The sequence below is a fragment of the Giraffa tippelskirchi genome, chromosome 1, assembly GCF_054371585.1.
Source record: "Giraffa tippelskirchi isolate mGirTip1 chromosome 1, T2T-mGirTip1v1.2.pri, whole genome shotgun sequence".
In the NCBI taxonomy this organism is placed as follows: Eukaryota; Metazoa; Chordata; class Mammalia; order Artiodactyla; family Giraffidae; genus Giraffa; species Giraffa tippelskirchi.
This window is the reverse complement of record NC_137275.1, coordinates 211,007,595-211,026,002: the sequence shown is the minus strand read 5'-3', so window position 1 is coordinate 211,026,002 and position 18,408 is coordinate 211,007,595. Positions and strand designations below refer to the sequence as shown.

The 18,408-nt window shown below is 42.8% G+C and overlaps 1 long non-coding RNA gene across 2 annotated transcripts; it reads left to right on the top strand.

Annotated features, from left to right (window-relative positions):
- Nucleotides 1-1,814: 1,814 nt before the first annotated feature.
- Nucleotides 1,815-17,771, top strand: LOC145520076 (uncharacterized). 2 transcript variants are annotated; one of them, XR_014064208.1, is made up of 3 exons: nt 1,815-6,660; nt 12,377-12,634; nt 17,187-17,771. It is a non-coding gene; the product is annotated as an uncharacterized LOC145520076 (long non-coding RNA). The 2 variants fall into 2 exon arrangements; XR_014064207.1 differs by lacking the exon at nt 1,815-6,660 and adding an exon at nt 10,998-11,054.
- Nucleotides 17,772-18,408: the final 637 nt, after the last annotated feature.

The following is an 18,408-nucleotide window of genomic DNA, read 5'->3' as shown; positions in this document are numbered from 1 at the left end:
TCTTTGAAACTTAATCACAGGCTGGAATTATGTTTTTGATTTTTATGTGTATCTAAAATTAATTTTTTACTCTTTTTAATGTAGCTACTCAATTTTGAGAATATGTATGTACATGGTTCATATTTGTAGGTCTCATTCTATTTCTATAAGACAGCACTGGCTTAGAGTTCCAAAGATGCAATTAGGAGCAAACAGAAAGAAAAAGCCTTTCCAGGATAATCAATCAATATTCCCAGTCTGTACGATAAAGAAGGCTGAGCATCAAAGAATCAATGCTTTCAAATTGTGGTGCTGGAGAAGACTCTTGAGAGTCCCTTTGACTGCAAGGAGATCAAACCAATCAATCCTAAAGGAAATCAACCCTGAATATTCATTGGGAGGACTGATGCTAAAGCTGTAACTCCAATACTTTGGCCACCTGATGCGAAGAGCTGATTCATTGGAAAAGACCCTGATGCTGGGAAAGATTAAAGGCACAGGGAGAGGGGGTGGCAGAGGATGAGATGGTTAAATAGCATCACCAACTCAAGGTTGAGCAAACTCTGGGAGAGTGAAGGACAGGATGCCCGGAGTGCTGCAGTCCATGAGGCCACAAAGATTTGGACACAACTTAGTGGCTGAACACAACAACAACAAAAACAACAAATGCCCAGTCCAGGCAACACTGGAGAATATTTGAGGCAGAAAATTGTCTTAAGATTGTCACTGATAAAATCTAGCTTCTCCAAAACATTATTTGAAAGGATCTGTGCACCCCAGTATTCATTGCAGCACTGTTTACAATAGCCAAGGCATGGAAGCAACTTAAATGTCCATCAACCGAGAAATGGATATAGAAGATGTGGTACATATATACAATGGAATATTACTCAGACATTAAAAAGAATGAAATAATGTCATTTGTACCAGCAACATGGACCTAGAGTGTGTCATACTGAGTGAAATAAGTCAGACAGAGAAATATCGTACGACATCCCTTGTATTGGAATCTAAGAGGAAATAATACAAATGAGCCTACTTACAAAACAGAAGGAGACTCAAAACGATCAAAAGGAACTTATGGTTGCCCGGGGGAAAGGACAGGAGGGGCGTTTGGGATGCTCACGTACACGCTGCTATATTTAAAATGGGTAACCAACAAGGACCTATTAAATAGCTTATGGGACTCTACTCAATGTAGTGTGGCAGCCTGGATGGGAGGGGGGTTGGGGAGAGAAGGGATACATGTATATATACAGCTGAGTTTTTTTGCTGTTCACCTGAAACTATCACAACATTGTTAATTGGCTATATTCCAATATAAAATAAAAAGTTCAAAAAACAATCTAGGTTCTCCAAGTGAACTTTGAACAACTGTGGATGGAACTAGAGAAAACAGGCCAATGTCAGCAGTGTGTGGTATAACAGAAACACCTTCTTGGAGAAGGCAGTGCACGGAGCCCAGTGGAGTTAGGATCCCTGAAGGAGGGCAGGCCAGGCCAGATCAGACAGAGACTTTTTATTTTCACCATATTTCTCCAAAGTTGTTTTTTGGTTTTAGTGAGGAAGAACTGAAAGTTCTTAGGAGGAACATATTGTTACCTACATACTACTATGTAAGACACTGCATATATTTGATACAACTGGTGACAAATTGCAGTTAGTTCAGCACAGAATGTGTGTTTTTTTTTTTTTTTAACCTCATCACTGTTTATTGAGCTGTGAACTGTCGCGATCACTGCTGAAATCTGAGACTCACTCATCCCATCCTCCTCTCGGCTTCCCCTTGAAAAGGAAGCCTGGAGCAGGACCACCCCAAACACCGGAGGGTGGAAGGGAGCCGTGGGGGAGGGCGGGGGATGCAGGGAATGTGTGTTTTATAAAGCCCAATGAATCCTTTTGCAGACTTTGTTAAGGTCCATTTTGGGAACAGCTTTAGATATTCTCGTGTCTCTCCATCTCATTTTGGAACTACCTCAGACAAAATTCCGGTGACCAGTGTCCAAAAAAGCAAGCCGCCCTTCTTATGGAAGGTGACTTCAACAGGCCCATCTTAGCAGGAGATGCTTCCAGTCCCGTTCTTAACATTACTGTTCACTGAAATCCGCTTTTCAAAGCCCAGTGTTAAAGAGTCCTAACTTAAGATCTTTGTAAACCCAGCTTTCCAAAGGGAAAGGCACCCATCAAACCATCAGTATAACTGTGCCCGTGTGGGTCACTCCCACAGGAGAACTTTAATGAAGATTTCAACTTTCAAGGAACACAATTCCTTCTGTGTCCTAGGGCCACTCGTTCCAGTGACATGGCTCTGGGCCAAGCTGGGTCCCTCTGGGTTTCCTGTTAAAAATATGGTATTTTTTAAGCCGATCAAGAAATCTAATACCAGAAACAATTTTTTCCCCCTTTGTCTCTAGTCTTCTTTGGCTCTTAATTGCAATGTAAGAATAGAAGAGGTGGCTATTTTTAAACCTGAAAGATAATAGATGATTTGAGAGTCTTTGCTTGTCTAACATAAACAAATAGAAAGGAAGCCGATTTTGAAACCCAAAAGCCAGATTTTAACCCTCAAGTAGGAGATACAACATAAGAGACTCAAGTTTTTTGGATTCTCTTTAGAGACACCCCCATCAAGAGGTCTTCTCTATTCCTTCTAGGTTTAAAAATACTCAAGGGAGAGGCGAGAGCTCATCTTTAAACACTTGTTGTAAGCACATGTATTCAATATTACGCCTGCTTATCATCAGCCTTGCCTTCTGGGTTGACCATTGAGGACATCTGCAACTTACTGTTTCTCTTTGTTCTATTTTTCAACAGTACAGGCACCAAAATATAGTTTCTTAGTTACTCTCATCAACATATGTTGCCAAGCTTTATAAACTTCTCCATTTGGTGCTTTTTCACAGAATCAATATCATGTTCTGACCTTAGCATTTAAGCTTCTCATTGTATCATAGACAATCAAGCTTCTGTCTTATTCCTAAAAAGTTGTAAGATCTTAGGTGGGTTATATAATCAGTCTGAGACTTAGTTTTCCTCATCTGTAAAATGGGAATTATGATACTGTCCTCATCTGGAGATTGAGTAAGACGTGACCTACAACAGCCATGCTCACACATGGCATAATTTTCTGTGTCTATAACCGCCCAGCACGTAGTAGGGATGCAAATCATGGTTGCTGAATAGCTGCTTCTTACACTTGGTTCTAAAAGACTATTTTAAGAGACAGCTGCAAGCAACCTCAATTTTCTCCCACAGCTATGTGAGGTAATCAACAGTACAATTCTGTTACTGCCAATCATTCCAGCAGGAAGAGATGGAAACACTTGGGGCATGGAAAACAATGCTGAAGGCTCTGAGCTCTTCCATCTAAGTTAATAGTCAAGGAATAATTGTTGAAAATTTCGCAGTTCTCAGTGGGTGTACCCTTACCCCAGAGCCTCATTTCTCAAAGTGTTGGCTGCCATCAGGACCTGGGTTAAACACAGATCATGTTACCATGTCTTGGTATTGCTTAATTCATTCCTCATCCACTCATCAAAAATTGTATTGTGCTCCTAATGAGTGACAAACACTGTTTTAGTTATTAGAAATACACGTGTGAACAAGGTAGGTAGCATCCTGGCCCTCAGGAAGCATTCTCTCTGGAAGGATTCTGGCATTAAAAAAAAATCACCAAAAATAAATTCACAGACAGAATCTATGTTAAGAACAACACAAACAAAGTGTATTGCCTTTGGAACCTCATAACAGTAACCCATCATGGTAAGTGGAAATGAGCCTGTGAGGTCCTAGGGAGCCAGGAGCAGAGGTGAGGCCAGGCTTTTCCAGCTTCACCACCACTTTACCACCCAGGGAATGTGCTGGGGCCAAGGATGCAAAATAAATAAATCTTCAGTTTCCTCCTTATAAAAGGGGATGATTCCTCCCTCTTAGGCCAGGGGGTGGAGGTGGGTTGAGGATTAACTAGTTACCGAAGAAAAGTTCTTAGAACAATACCTGAAACTCAGGGTTCATTAAAAACACAGGCTAGCGGCTGCCAAAACGTGTAACCACACAACGGTATGCTACAATTCCTAGGAAAAGGCACTAGAGGCTTCCGGAAGCGAGTCTGTAGTGGAGTGAGGAGGAGCCTAGATGGGTTTTGAACATGATCTACGAGTGTGAGATGGGGTCAGGGTGTGATGGCACAAGGAAATAACATGCCCCACGCGTGAAAGAGCATGGCTCACGGCGGGGGTTGGACTGTAATTGCTTCTCATGGTCGGAATATGAGTGCCCTGGGGGAGGAGCAAGGGATGGGCTGGCTGAACCCAGAGGGTAATCCCCTTTTCCATGGCTGTCAGGAGCTCTGGGAGGTGACGAGAGAACAGAGGAGAGAGAAAACCTCCGAGGCCCCGGCCCAGACACAGGGGGCCTTTTGGACCTCCATCGTTCGAGAGGTGAAACCCCGATCGTGTGCCAAATTGCCTCTTCAGTCTCCGGCCTCTCCCCACTGTGGACTGTTTGCCTGTCTGGAATGAGATAATTTGTCAGACACCAGCTGCTGATCATTCTTTCCTCATGGGCACATTTATTATGATGTTACAATGCGCATGAAGAATCTTTACCATCACTCGAGTGAAAATGATTAAAATGTTGGGTTTTTTTTTTTCCAGAAATTCTCAAACCATCCCTCTGACAGAGGCAGCATTGGTCATAGACTGTGCCAGGGGAGCAGACTGAGGAGGGGGCATGGGATCCTTGTAATTAACAAAGCAGCAAGCACAGAACCCCAGGGTGTGGGCTTGGGATGGAGGACCCTTCAGAGCTTTGTGAAGAGCCTAGGAGTTTGGGAGGCAGGGAGTTTGGGCTGTGAGTCTATCTCAGAGAGTGCGGAGGATGGGCTGGCTGGCTGACTGGCTTCTAGAACCGCACCATGTCTAATTATGTACCAGGAGGCAAGAAAAGGTGTAGGTCTGTCTTTCCAGTTCAGAGGGAGAGAGAGAGGGAAAAAAAGATGTGGTGTCTCGCGTCTAAGAAACGAACAGGCTGACCTTTTCAGAGCGTCTGAAAGGAAAAACCAGATGTATTCCTCAAGAGTCACTGTGACTGAAGGCTCGCATTGTGCACTCACATAAAGGGACAGCTAACCAGAAAACAGCAGCTGATGATCTGAAGCCAGGCTGTGCTATTGTCCGGCGCACAAATGTTCTACAAGGACCCAGACCACCATGCGGTTCTCTGTCCACAGACTATGGAGGTTGGAGGAGGGGCTGGGCAGTGAGGGCCTTTTTCCCTCCTTTTCTTTCTTCCCCTCCTGAAACCTTTTCCTTCCAATCTCTCTCCAACCGCTCACATTCAACTGCTAGCAATTATTCCTGTTGACCCTCCTCGCTCTCCAAATGGGGTGTGGATCTCTGAAGGTTTTTCTCTTTGTACCTGACAAGCCCATGTTGCAGGCAGGCTCCAAGGGAGGAGGTGAGGTCTCAGCTCCCTGGGGACAGCGGCTCGGAATGGAGTGGCTGTGATTTATTTTCCATTGAGCAAAGTCAAAGCCAGGCAAATGTGGGCTGGGAGGCAGACAGGAGAATCCCCTAGCCTCATCGAGGGGTGCTTCTCTATTGTCCTAGGGGAGGCTCGGGTGAATGCGGGTGGTGTTGGGGTGGGGGCAGGGAGGAGGAGCCAGAGGATGAAAAAGAGGAGGCAGCGAGGGAGGTGATGTGAGAGCCCGTCTCAATTCCAGCTCAGTTCATTTAGGTTTGCTCCAACAGCCTTCCCCATCCTCAGCTTGAGTGGAAACATGGCAGCTTCCCTACAAACTGTTAAGTCCTTGAAGGCAGACAGCTTGTCCGGCCCTCCTTCTTGCCTCTCCATTGCCTTCACTGTTATATTGGTTCCAAGCAGGTTCTCAGTGAATGTCTACTAAATGGAGTCAACTCTGCCCCTAGATCTTTGGATCGCACTCATCCTTGTCATTCACAGAATATCTCCTTCCAGCAGCAGCTTCATTGACTGACCAATGTGAAGAGGCCCCTGACCTAGAAATTCTTTATCACTTCATTCTCATGGCTGTAGACATTTGCTAAACATTTATTGGCCAGCAGGCAAAAAGAAGTTCCTCTAATAAGCTGAAATCATAGCTGTCTGTCCTTTTAAGTGGTCTGACCACATTTTTCATAACCCACGAGGCAGACTCAACAATATTCCAGAAACGGGGTTTTATTACCTTATTGAGATCAGAAAAGCTACTACCTAATGACTGGACACTAGACCACTTTGGGGTGGAGCCTCAGTTGAGGTCCCTAAAGTTATAGGCTATACCCTGTTTTATAGTTGCCATTGCACTGAAAATAATCCTGAACATACATATGTTTAATGGTTTCTTGTCTCTTTCTCCCAATGAACTCTAAGTTCCAATATAAAAACAGCAACAACAACTAGTATTAATGGTGTGTTTAGGTAGTACCTTAAAAGCTTCCCGTGTATTATCTTATTCAGCTTTTCATTTTGTGAAACTGTATTCCCAGTGTCAAGAAGAGTGGTCAGCACATCTGGAATTTAATAAGGACTTCTCGAACCAATAGAAGGAATGAATGCTAGACTTCTCTGAGATTGCAACAATTAAAGCAAAGTCCTAGAAAAAAGAAGATGTTGTGAGGACATGGCCAGGTCAAAGGAATACCCTAATGCATCCTTGAAAATGCAAGTAAACCTTGCTTTGTGTGATAAATTGTGTGGCCCCTGGATTTTTCAGGATATAATCTCATTTAAAAAGCATTAAGGAGTTAGTTGTTTTAAGAGAATTCTGTTGTGGATTCTTTTGTTAAGCAGACTTATTTTGTAATGAAAATAAATCATCCCCCTCCCGGATAGTAATCATTGGTAAGAAAATCACAAAGTAGCATCGTTCATAGTGCTTTGCTCCATACACATACACAGGCTTTTAGCATCACCAGAGAACTCAGGTTGTATTGGGTACCTATTTGAGTGACCATTCATTTAAATACTAAGAAGCAAATACTATATACTCCACTTAACAGATAAGGAAGCTGAGGTTCAGGAAGGTGACATAATTAGATCAGAGAAAGTCCTTTTGACAACTTCTGCATCTAAACAGTCTTCTCAGTCATGTTGCCATTTTGAATCTTGACCTGGGATAGTTCAAACTTAGAATCGGCCTCACATGTTAGGTTGTTTCCTGATCAGAAAATCTGGCCTGTTCCATACCCAGATTTATTAATTTATTCAAAAATTACTTATGAAAGGCCTTTTATGTGACTGGCATTGCTCTGGGAACTGGGAAATCTGAAAGGAAACAAAATAGAAAAAAAAATAAATCCTTGCTCTCAAAGATTTTCTGGAACCACTGTCCAAAATGGTAGCCACTAGCTACATGCAGCTATTTGAATTAAATTAATACATTCAGTTCAGTTCAGTCACTCAGTTGTGTCCGACTCTTTGCAACCCCATGAACTGCAGCACACCAGGCCTCTCTGTCCATCACCAACTCCCTGAGTCCACCCAAACCCACGTCCATTGAGTCAGTGATGCCATCCAACCATCTCATCCTCTGTCATCCCCTTCTTCTCCTGCCCTCAATCTTTCCCAGCAAAAAATTAAAAATTCAGTTCATCATTTTCACTGGCAAATTTCATGTACTCAAATAATTGAGTTTCACATCCCTTAGTTGCTGTAGATGACTAGTGGCTCACATCTGGGAGGGAGCAGATGTAGAATGCTGCAGAAAGTTCTATTACATAGTATCACTAGCTGATGGATAATAGACAGTAAACAAATACGTAACATGTCTGGTGGTGGTGAGGGTTGTGGAGACGATTAAAGCAGGATCAAAGGATGAACAGAGGTGGGCAGGGAAGTGCTCGTTTGTACTGGCTGGGGAGGGAAGAGCTCTGAACAAGCACCTGGATGGAGATGAAGCAGGCCCCATGGGCAGCTGGAGGTAGAACATTCCAGGTAGGGGGGAGCCCAGGAGTGTTTAGCATTGGCTTATGTGTTTGAGGAATAGTGGGGAGGCTTCTCTGGCTAGCCTAGGTGCATGAGGAGTGATTGGAGATGAAATTAAAAAGGAAAGCTAAACCAGATCATGCAAGGCCGTGCAGGTCAAGATAGACGGTGGCTCTCCTGTAAGGTCCGAGTATTCGCTACCTAGAGATTTGTCTTTACCTTCTCCTTCCTCTTGTCCTCTCAAACTATCTCTCATTCATTCTCTCACCCTCTCCATCTCTCCTCTCTCCCTCCCTCCCTTCTTCCTTCTCTCCCTCCCTCTGGCCACACACCTCTGCCTATAACAACTGGTGCCTTTGTAAGAATGACAAGTGGGAGAGTCAGACTTACTGGACATTTTCAGCTTCTCAGAGAGATAGTGGAACTAATCACCAAGGTAATCCACATGAATCCTAGAGTACTATTCACCAAGGTGCTACACCATTTTTCTTCTTAATGCATCTGATCCCTTTGTTGAGCACATACTGTGTACCCAGTGATTTGCCCAGAAATGTAGGTATTCCCAGGACACCAACTTTTCATGCTAAAACCAGCAAAGTCCCAGGTCAATTGCTATGAACCTGCTTGTGGAGGATATTGTGATGACAGAGATAGTGCCTGCCTTTGAGATGTCACAGCCTGGGAGAGAAAACCTGCAGTACAGATCTCTGAGTGATTTGGTCAAGGAGAACACAGGTGCTCTGGCAAGTCGCACACTTGCAAGGCCTCAGTGCAGTGAGGGCAATAAGGGAGGGCTTCCTGGAAGAGGAAGGCATTAGCTTTAATTCTTTTCTCTCTCTCTTTTTTAAATTGAAATATAGTTGATTTACAATGTTGTGTTAATTTCTGCTGTACAGCAAGGGAAGTGATTCAGTTAAATATATATATATATATACACACACATATGTATGTATATATGTGTGTGTGTGTGTGTGTGTGTGTGTGTGTGTGTGTGTGTGTATACATTCTTTTTTTCATTCTTTCCCATTATGGTTTATCACAGGATATTGAATATAGTTCTCTGTGCTTTACACTGGGATCTTGTTTATTCATTCTGTATGTAAAAGCTTACATCTGCTAATCTCAACCTCCCATTCCATGCCTCCCCCAAACCCCCCCGCCTTGGCAATCACCAGTCTGTTCTCTATGTCCGTGATTCTGTTTCATAGATTTGTTGCATCATATCTTAGATTCCACATACAAGTGATACCATACAATATTTGTCTGTTTCTGACTTACTGCACTTAGTATGATAATTGCTAGCTGCATGCATGTTGCTGCAGATGGCATTGGTTCATTCTTTTTTATGGCTGAGTGGTATTCCATTGTATATATGGACCACATCTTTATTCATTCATCTGTTGATGGGCATTTAGGTTGTTTCCATGCCTTGGCTATTGCGAATAGTGTTGCTATGACCATAGGGGTACATATATCTTTTTGAATTACAGTTTTGTCTGTATATATTTAGCTTTACTTCTCAAAGTTGACTAAAGATGCCTACCTTGCTGCCTTGACTCCAGTGCCTTCTCTGGGCTATCTGTGGAGACTTCATTAATAGATAGACTGATGTTCACCCATGTGGCTGACTCCTTTCCACTGTGCCTTCCCCGTCAGGGGACCAGATCACCACCTGACCTCAGAGATGCCACTGGCTCCTGGATGTTCCATGCTGATTGCTTTGTTTGATTAGGAGGTCCTAGAAGGGGAGGGAGTGACTACATATTTGCCCATGGGGTATCAATATTTGGGCAAAAAGGCTGTTGATCGCACCTGTCATTCTTTTCTGGCATCAAGAGAACTCGAGGGCATCTGTAAGAATGTATATTCATCTAAATTCGTGGGACAGAGGAGTCAGGCAGAAAGGATTTTTTGAGGCATGCTGCATCTTGCTCAGTGAGTGCACATTCCTCAGTTCTTTCTCCGAAGCAGACATTAAAACCTGCAGCACAGTCATTTAGAATTTCAAAGGTTTCTTCTTCAGGGGGTGGGCCATAAAAGACACTACTGTTATTCACAGAATCCTGGGATGGTGGGGCATAGCTGCACACCATTAACAAAGTCTGTGCAGCAAACCTTTATGGAGAAAGGCAACAGCTATTCTGCCGGGATAAAGAGGATGCCTCATTACAGTTGCTTTAAGAAAGAAAGATTATTATCATTTATTGCTTTTTAAAATGCACTCCTGCATCCTAGCTAGGTTGGGAGAGCTTAAGAGGAGAAAGTCAATTTTTAGAAGTAGTTCATAGATCACCAAAGAATCACAAAACACTCCACATTCAGTACACATTTCCCTCTGTCTGTCTCATTCTCTCTCTTGGAGTTGAGGGTGTCAATCTGCTTTTAGAAAAAAATCCAATCCAACACCCCCATCAAGGCACCCTTCCTTTTTCTTCAGACAGACATCTCTCAGCAGTGCTCTGCCTCTGGTTTTAAAGGATGCCAGAATCCTAGCCAGTGGTTCAAAGGACCAAATAAGATGGAGCTTCTCACACATAAAGCTGCTGGTCCTTCAACATCATCTTGCATGGCTTCTCCTGTCTTCTCACATTCCTTTGTTTTGGAATCACAGGAAGCGAACAAATGCCACAAATCTGAGTTGGAAAACCAGGAGCCCAGGCTGCAGAACAGCCAGCAGACAACATTGTCTCTGAACTGCTATTGTTTCTATTTTAGGAGCACATTGAGTGATTAGCTTGGGTAACAGTAACATTGCATTACCTTGCACAGGCTGGAAATGTCTTTCAATAAGGAGGCAACACGGAGGCCATGTGATACAATCCCGTAGACAGAGCCAAGTGGAATACATCAAAGAGAGCCTTGATGCAGATGTTTCATGCAGAAGAAAATTAGGTCAGAGACCACTTCAATTTCAGCTTCTGCCAGCCTCGTTTGAGAGCTTCCAGTGAATTCGTAATGAATAGCTTCTAGGGCACTTTTCTCTCATTCAGTCACAGGCTGCCTCAGCCAGATGAGCGTTCCATGTGGAATCTTCTCTCATTATTTAAAACTGCTACTTTGTGTTCTGAAATTCCAGAACCCTTCCAATGCACCACCACTCTGGCCTGAAACAAAAAGACTCGGAAAAGACAGTGAGACATTAATCTGTATCATATTCTCTCTCTCCCTCTCTCTCCTATCCATCATCTACATACATGTTTTTTAATACATCCCAAGCTTCCTTTTCATCTGTCTGTGCAGGTACATAAACCAGTTGCTGAGGGATATTGGAGATGTCAGGCTTTTTTAATCTTACTCAACTTTGAAGAAGCTGAGTGGCCTGTAGATGACCAAAATGCTTTGTCGGCTTCTTGCAGGGAGCGTGCATGCGTGAGTGAGTGCGGTGTGCATGTATAAAAAAGAAAAAAAAAAAAAAAGCTTTTCTCTGAAAAGAGCAGAGAAGGGCAGTGTGACCTCCATGAAAGTGAATGATGCATCTTTTCCCTGCCCACCCTCAGCCCCATCGCACATGTTATTTATTATATTGGAGGGTGAGACTCTGGCGCACCCTGGGATCTTCCCATTTCAGATTCTTTTTTCTGCCTATCCTTTGCAGGGTTCACACTGACAAATACTTGCTGATTGGAGTGGGGGTTGTGAGGAGGGTGGACTTCAGTTCATGGCAGGAGAAGAATCATTAGATTCTAAATGCATTTGGAAGAGAGGGGCAGAGAGTCAGACACGGAGGATCACAGAGGCTCTTTCCAAGCTGTTGGTGCTCCCATTTCCCACGGGAAAGGAGAGGAAGTGGCGGCCCCAGCTCCAGCTCTTCAGGACACAAACGCTTTGTCTTTGCAACCTCCAAAGCACCAGGGCATTCATTCAGGGTTTTCCTTAATTCTAAGGTTTGCAAAGTGGTGGCAGAAGACCTCGGAAAAGCCCTCATAGGCCAGCTTCTGCTCCAGTCAAGGATGGAAAGCCACCATTAAGATGGTGCCTCTCTGGTCCATTGAAAATGCTTTCTGTGGCTTAAAAAAGACACTGGTCTTCCTGGCACCCTTCCCCAACTTGGTCTCCTCCCTGCCAGCACTCTCCTGTGATCTCTTTCTTTTGATATCATACACACACACACACACACACACACACACACACACACACACACACACACACACACTCTCTCTCTCTCTCTCACATGAATACATGCTTACACTCACACTTAATTAAAATTTCTGAGGAGGACAGAAGTGCAGGGAATAAACAGTGACAGTGGAATAAAAAGATGACGTGTTAGGAAAAAAAAAGAACTAGTTTTTTCTATGTGAACCATCTATGACTCCACCTCTATGTGAACTTGGGCCAGCAGTTCTCTCCTCTGGACTCAGTGTCCATACCTAGAAAATTGTGTGTGCTGATCCCTACATCCCCTCACAGCTTTGATGCTAACTCAATAAATAATCTTTCTCCTGGTTTACAGGCAATAGACATCATCCGGAAATGTCTGGCTGTGGTCATAGCCCCAGATATACTTATTAAGATGCTAACCAAGACCTATGATGCTCATAGACTAGCATCAAGGCGTAGGGACTTGGTCATGCAGCAGTGAGACAGCGTGATTCCTTCTAGACACACTGAAATGGGCCCACTTAACACAGAAGAAATAACATTGGCTTTGGAGTCCGCTAGACTTGAGTTAGCATTTCAGCTCTGTCACTTCCAGGCTGTGTGACTGCAGGTGAGTCACGTAGGTTCTCTGATCCTGAGTTGCTTCCACAGTGACACTGGGATGATACTCACTATAAAGTTGTTACCTGTTTAACTGAAATATATGTGCCTGATATATGGTAGATACTAAGCAAATATTAGTGTTATTTTTATTATCAATACTAAAATTAATAACGGAGGCTTGCATGCATATATGCAGAAATATGTATGACTTAGGCAGTCAAAAATTAACACCTTATTTGAATTTATTTTTCTCTCTCCATGTGGAGAATCTAGACGTATATATACACACACAACACACCACGTGTGCTTGGCATGAATGCCCACACATATGAAATTCAATTTCTAAAGGCAGTAGCAACCAATACTTAGCTCAAATGCTTATTAGAGATTTTGGTACATACGTGTTCATTCAGTGCTAATTACATTTACTTTTATCTACAACAATATCTTTTGGTGTGAGTTCCTGAGTCATCATGTACTCCTCCCCTATTCTCCTCTCTGAAATGACCTCTGTTTAAGAGGCAACTTTGGGCAGAGAAAATCTGCATAAGTAGGAGTCAAAAGCTGTCAATATGATGCTGAGCTCTTGATCATAAAATTGTAGTGCTTCAGAGCCTGGCAGATGAGAAGCTGAAACACAAAGAGGTTACATGTGTTGACCAAGGTCGTGGAGGGACCTTGGGTCTCATGGAGTTCTCCCCTGTGTCCTTCACCATCATGAGAGTCAACGGAGGTCCTGAGCATGAACATGCTTGGCAGAGGACAGGTTCTTTCCACCTCCCGGTGCCCCCTCCCCCAGCACCTACCAGCTTTCCTACTGCAGCCCTGGCAGAGGGCCATCATCACTGCAGTGACTGCAGGGCTGCCTGCCACCGATGGCTCCACTAGCCAACACAGCATTGCCTGCCCAGAACTGGATTTTGTTCCTATCGAGTTATGGGGCATGGAAGACAGCACAGCCTTGGGAAGGAGCCCCGTGGCCCGACACGCTAAGCGGGCTGGGCCGGGACCAAGACCGAGAGTCAAGCCTCGGTCTGCCAGGCTCTGGCTCCGTGTGCTGGTATGTGACCATGGGCATTTCCAAAAGCTAGAGAGGCCAAAGCAGGGGAAGAGAAGCATCCATTTGTTCCGTTCTGCATCTATTCATTTGCTCATTTTCTTATTCATTCACTTAATTATTCTTTATTGAAACAAGACTTCTACAGTTTCATTATTTAGTCAAAGAGACTACACGGATAGAGACAGAAACCAATAACAAAACAATATGGCAGGTGCTATGATAGCAAAATACTGTGCAGCACAGGAGAGGGAGGCGTTCCATTTTCCTGCTTTACAAGGACTAGAGGGAGTAGAGATTGTGTAATAATCACGGTAGGACCATAGAAATAAAACAACCAATAAATAAATGCTTGTTTACAACATTTGTACAGATATATACGTACGTGCATTATATATGTGCATATATATTTAGAGATTCAACCTTACATCACTGTGGGAGTTGATTTAACAGTCTATGCATGGCTATTGTCTTTACCAGGGTTTGAGAAACTTTTTCTGCCAGATAGCAAATATTTCAGCCTTTGCAGGATATTTGGTCTTTGTAGCAACTACTCAGCTCTGCCAATAGAGGACAGAAGCAGCCTTGAACAATTCATGAACAAATGGGCGTGGCTATGTTCCAATAAAACTTTATATACAAAAACAAGAGAGGCGCCGGATTTGTCCTGCAGGCCATAGTTTGCCAACCCCTGGTCTTTGAGATTGGATGTGAAGGCCAGAGTCAATAGGATGGACATTGGTAAAGGAAGGTAGATGTGAAGGGGAGGAGAGCAGCGCAGACTGGAGCCTGTGACCTGGGACGTATGTCAGTCTTTCGTTGCCTTCACGTCTTCAGCTTCAGAGATGCATGAATCCTGCAGGAGAAGTGGTGTCTTTTATCCTTGAGCTAAACCTACATGTGACCTAAGAATTGGAAGAACTGATAGAAGATTCTTAGGAACCAGAGTTGCTGCTGTTTTGGCTGCTGCCCCATGACCATGAGGCAAGTCAGCCAATAAACTACAACTGTGCCTGGTGCTCTTAAGTTGGTTGACCTTCTAGTGTAAAATGCATATGGCTTCTGCTTTTGTTCAGCCATCCAAAACTCATGCAAGATGATTAGGACCTAGTCTCACGTGGAACAACATAGGGAAGGAAATTCTGACAGATCCTTCTTGTCTGGCTAAGTGATTCAGTCAAGTTCACACAGATGAGAACATTTCAGAAGAGTTAACATTGAAACTGGGCATTGAGCATGGGTGAGGATTTTCCAGTTGGAGTGCATCCATAGAATCCTCAGACAGCATGATTTGTGAGTGATGTTTTCAAGTGACCCAAATACAGAGTTCCAAAGGAAAAGGAAACAACCTGTTCTTCTGTGTGCTAAACATTGGGAAAATTTATTTTCTTAAATTTTTCTCTAATTATTTCCGTCAGAATCCAGATGTGAGCAGTGAGACTCAACTCACCACCTCCCCCATCCCTTACAGGATGAGGATCAGCCTGCCTGTCCATCCCTGGCAGGGAAACCCACCCCTTGGACAAGGTGGCTGATCTATCCATGCTGCTCTGGGCATCTAATGAGAATATTCACCTTTAGCAATGTTTTAGCAGACAGTTCCCATAAAACTTTATTTTGAGTCACAGCACTGAATGTTTCCCCCTTTTTTAGTAACTTGTTCTTTCTTCCTGTGTTTTGTCTTCATTAATGCTGTCAGATTTTACTAGATGTTCTAGAACCAGAAGTTATATTTAATGCCTTATTCTTTCCAGTCCCCTCACTGTATTGGCATTACCTCCACAATACTTCTGGCCACCATCCACCCAGCCATTCATTCTCTATCCACATGTCTATCCTTCCATCCACCTTTGCATTTATTTGTCCATCCATTCATCTCCTTTTCTTTTCTTTGTTTTGGCTACAACCTCCTTTTCGGTCTTCTGCCATCTTTTGCTTACGTGGCTGTAAGATCCAGTATATTTATTTTCCTGAAAGGCTGAGTGAATGAATAAGGATGTAGAGCAACACAGGATTAGATTTGTCTCTGTCCTTTACTAACTGTACAACTTGAAGCACATGACTGAAATTGTCTAAGTCCATTATTATTCATATCTCAGGATTGTTGTGAGCGTTAATTGAGATAAGGTATATATAGTAGGTGACACGATGCCTGGCACATAAGAGGTCCTCAGCAAGTGTTATTTTACCTCTCTTTCCTATTTCTCCCATCGCTTTCTACTTGTTTTCAGTTATCTTTATAAATGCAGGCAGTTCTTACCTAACATCCTGGCCTTTGCTGAAGTCATCTTTCTTTCTAAAATTGTGTCCTCCTCAATTCCTAACTTAGTGTTGAGACTCACCACTATTTGACTCTGGGTCTTTGATCATGGAAACTCTTCTCCCCAGATTATCCATACTCTTATTTTTTTCTTTGTAAGAGATGTATTTAATCTCTTAGATCTACCCGTTCCCTGGATAAAATGCTACCTCTTTTCATAACCCTTCCAGAATCCCCCAGATTTAATTTTTTTTTCTTCCCTTGCATTATTGTAAGAATTTATTTGTTGGGAAGGGGAAGGGGACTGCATTTTTGAGCACTCTCTATTGAGTGATGATCCAGATCATATTTTTTCACAATGACCTTATAAAGTAGTTATGATCTTCATTTTTCAGCAGAGCTTTCTCAAGGTCACTCCGCTAGTGAGGCCCAGGACATAAATTTGAACGCAGGTCCATCTGATTCCAAATGTCCTTTCCATTTCACTCTCCCTTGCTTTCCATCTTCTATGTGATAATAGTGATAATTACATTTTGACATTAGTGAAACATTAAAAAAAAGCTATTATTAATCCCATTAATTAATTATATTAAAGGATAGGGGTAGTATTTTATTTTTTCTTCTATCACCTTAAACGTTCTGATGTAACACTTTAAACATACTGTTAAGGATTTGATAGGTGGCTCAGTGGTAAAGAATCCACCTGCAATGCAGGAGATGTGGTTTTGATCCCTGACTTGGAAAGATTCCCTGGAGGAGGAAATGGCAACCCACTCCAGTATTCTTTCCTCGGAAATCCCATGAACAGAGGAGCCTAATGGGCTTGCAAACAGTCCATGGGGTTGCAAAGAGTCAGACATGACTTAGCAGCTAAACCACCATCAAATGTTCAGTTAAATAATCTTCAGTGCACAAATAGAACTTTCACTAGCGTTCTATCCTCAGGAGATCTTTTCCCCAATTTCAAATGTGGTAAATGACCATAAATCCTTCAATCATCATATTCTCAGTGTATTATCAATTTCAGCTTTCTTTATTTTTAGTAAGGAAGTCTAAGACAAAGAGGGAATTATTATTGTTTTTTATTTGGTTAAGTTTGTATCACAATAGAAGACTCTTCATACATTAAAGAGCCCTGGGCTATTTTCTGAAAATCCCTGCAGCCAGCAGGCAGCCAGCCCATGTGTTTATCTCTCTGTGGCATTAGTAACCCTGTAAAAGTTAAATTTGTTTTATTTATAGGTTGGAAGAGCCCTCACCCATGAGGAGTACTGAATAAATAGACTTTCACCATCATTCTCCAAAGAGGTTGGGAAGGAACCACTCATGAGGAAAGCCTGGAGGGGACAAATTGTCAGAATGAAGTATGGTCCTTTGTTCAGAATCAGAAGAGTTACCCACTCAAATCATAAAATACCAGATGAAGCTCACTTGACTAAACAGGGGTGAGCAAATGGAAAGAAGGAAGACATGGTGACACTGAAAAGGCCCAAGATGTAATCTTTCCAGGTTAAATGAAGCCAAGTTCATTTGGGATCTCAGAGGTCATACTTTTGCTAAAGCTTGCTTTGGGTTAGCACAGAAAGGAGTTAAAGCCTCTTTCTTTCTTTTTCTCTTTCTCTCTCTCTCTCCCCCTCTCCCCCTCCTTTCTCTCTCTCTCCTTCCTTTCTTCAATAGAATGAGATTGATTGAGCAATGCAGAATAAACTGCCTGTGTTTATGTGTAGTTATTTGGACTTGAGCGTAAGAAGAGCAAATCAAAGTAATTTAATTAGGTGAGTGCAAAGACCAACCCAATATCATTAAATATATTATGAATTGCATAAATATGAATTAATAATCATGGTATATCTTAAGTCTGCTCTCTCTTTGGAGAGGAATGAAATAGTTATGGTCTTTGATAAGTCCCCAAAGGCTATGCTGTCCCCATAAAAGGAGCCTGCTGCTGATTCACCATGAGCTTTGAGATCTTTTCCAAGAGAAAGAATGAGTTTTTGTTGCACAGTCCACATGAACTTGCCTGGTGCCCCTGCTGATTAATGGCATTTATTCCCCCAGAGAGCTGCCTGAGGCTGAAAGCAGAGATATGACATTGAGACAGCACTAACCTAACTGGCTCTCATGGGGATTGATCGCATGCCTGACCTTTCACTACAGTGTTCTAAGCATTTGCGTTAACTGGGTGTGCCTTCCTTACAAATAAGTCTCAGCCATTCCATAAGGGGGAAGATGACATTCTCAGATATCAGGTTTCGGGGACTGTACCTTTAAGATGAGTTGAGATTTCCTTTCAAAGCTGGGTGTGAGACCTTCTAAAGAGAAGCCCTGCATGGTCATAAACTATTCATGTAAGTTATCATGTTCCTAGTACTAGCTACTTTCTAGTTCCCTCCCCTTCCTTCATCACCACCTGTCTCTTCTTGACAACTCTGATCTCAGATCTACCTTCAATTTATTTTTATTA